Source organism: Rattus norvegicus, chromosome 5, assembly GCF_021556685.1.
Source record: "Rattus norvegicus strain SHRSP/BbbUtx chromosome 5, alternate assembly SHRSP_T2T, whole genome shotgun sequence".
Classification (NCBI taxonomy): Eukaryota; Metazoa; Chordata; class Mammalia; order Rodentia; family Muridae; genus Rattus; species Rattus norvegicus.
Genome location: NC_141538.1, coordinates 62,297,627 through 62,300,028, shown reverse-complemented (window position 1 = coordinate 62,300,028; position 2,402 = coordinate 62,297,627).

Genomic DNA, 2,402 nt, shown 5'->3' with positions numbered 1-2,402 from the left:
CATTGAGTTACCAACAGAGATTAGCAATTACAAGATGTTTAAGCTAAAAGATTGTTTGCTTTTTTCAGACAAGGCCTCACTGTATTGCTAGGCTGACCTTAGCAATCATCCTCAGCTCTCAGGCTAAATCATCCTCCTGCCTCAGTCTTCCTGGCCTTTTAAATGAATCAGAACATACTGAGCCCAGGAAGTCCATGAACCTTTGATTTGTTAAAAGAAATTAGAAATGACTTTTGATTTGTTAAAAGAAATTTGATTTTTTTTATTTGATTTGTTTTTTGATTTGTTAAAAGAAATTAATGACTTCCCACTAAATAAGTTTGATTAGATACTTCCAGATATACTAAAAAGATATTCATCTTTTTAGATGTTCTGAATATTTCCATGGCTGCTCCCAGTTTTCCAGGGCAGGAAGTATTTAGTGGCATCCACCTGAATGGTGACAATACTGGCACCACCTGGAATATAGCTCTTGACTGACAAGCTGAACTTGTACCAAAATCCCCCCAGGATCCTCTTTTGTAGCCTGGAAACTCATCTGTGTCTTCTTCCGTGACGGATAGTTACAAATAACAAGTATTTTTAGTGTCTCAGTGATAGAGTGCATGACATGAACATTCCCTGAGATGAGACGGCCGGTGTGTGTGTGTGTGTGTGTGTGTGTGTGTGTGTGTGTGTGTGTGTGTGTGTGTGCGCGCGCGTGTGCGTGTGTGTGTGTGTGCGTGTGTGTGTGTGAGGTGTGTGTGTGAGTGAGTGAGTGAGTGTGAGGTGTGTGTGTGTGTGCGAGTGTGTGTGTGAGGTGTGTGTGTGAGTGAGTGAGTGAGTGTGAGGTGTGTGTGAGGTGTGTGTGTGTGAGTGAGTGAGTGTGAGGTGTGTGTGAGGTGTGTGTGTGTGAGATGTTTGTGAGGTGTGTGTGTATGTAAGGTATGTGCATGTAAGGTGTGTGTGTGTGAGGTATGTGTGTGTGAAGGGTGTGTGTGAGGTGTGTGTGTGTATGAGTGTGTATGGGTATGAGTGTGTATGTGTGAGGTGTGTGTTTGAGTGTATGTGTGTGTGTGTAAGTATGTGAGTATGTGTGTGTGTGAGGTGTGTGTGAGTGAGATGTGTGTGTGTGAGATGTGTGTGTGTGAGGTGTGTGTGTGGTGGGGATGGGGGTGTTGGGGAGGTGTTGGCGGGGCAGGGGACCAGTGGGGAGGTGGCTTTCCTTACTGAACCAAAGCCTACTACAGTTCTAAGCAGAGGTGGTTTGTGGTCTGGCTGTTTGTGAAGGGGAATTTCTAGTCTGAGTCAGTAAAGAACCAGCAGAACTCATCCACCTCCGGGCACTGGCACTATGCTTTGAGTTTCTGTGTTGGGTAGCCAGATCGAACAGGGGGCCAGAGGGTCTTCCTTCTCGACAGTTAAGATGCACAAAGAACAGAGAAGCCCTGTTCATTAAAGGGATTTCACAGGTTTTTTAAATCAGACTTACCTAATTGTAAGTCAGACCTTTTTTTAATGGGTATATGTGTTTGCTTGCCTGTCTGTATGTGCACCGTCTACATACAGGTGCCCGCAGAGGCCAGAAGAGGGCATTGCATTGGGTCCCCTGGAACTGGAGTTACAGATGGTTTTAAGCTGCCACGTGGGTCCTAGGAACAGAACCTGGGTCCTCTCCAAGAGCAGCAAGTGCTCTTAACCTCTAAGCCATTGCTCCAGGCCCAAGTCAGACATATTTAATCCAGAATTTGTTTCACTTGAGAGAAGGCTTTGCCGGGCTTAAAATAGTTTTCTGTTTGGGTCAGAGAATAGAAAGAATGGACAGCATCTGGAACTAGCACTTGGAGCACTTGGTCCCTCTAACCCGATCCTTTCTGATGTTTGCTCTGCACCTTTCTGTGTGTTTACCTGGCGTCCACACCTGCTCTTTGATCCAGTGCTATTTTCACAGACAGAGCACTCTGTGAACATTTAAACAATCCGATGACTGTTTTTAATTGAATCATTTATTTTCTCTCTGCTGAATTTTAACTTTTTAAAAATAAGTTCTATGCCATTATGTCTGTAATGGCAAAGAGATGCAAATCCCCTAGACGTCCATCAGCAGATGACTAGACAAGGAAAATGTAGTACAGACACACCATGGAACCTATCCAGCTGTCGAGAGAAAGGAATGGGAAAATGGATGATCTGGGAAGTCTAGTATTAAGTGTGGTGATCCAAACTCAGAAAGACAAAGACCACGTGGTCTTTCTTATATATAGATCCTGTCTGTGAACGTGTGTGTGTTTGTGTGTGCAGGGTATAAATGTGGACAAAATATAAGGCAAGCTAGAAAGAAGACCAAGAAAGAAAAATGTAGGTGCTGAGGAAAGATGGCAGGACACAGGCAAAAGGACACAGGATTGAGAAGGGAACACAGG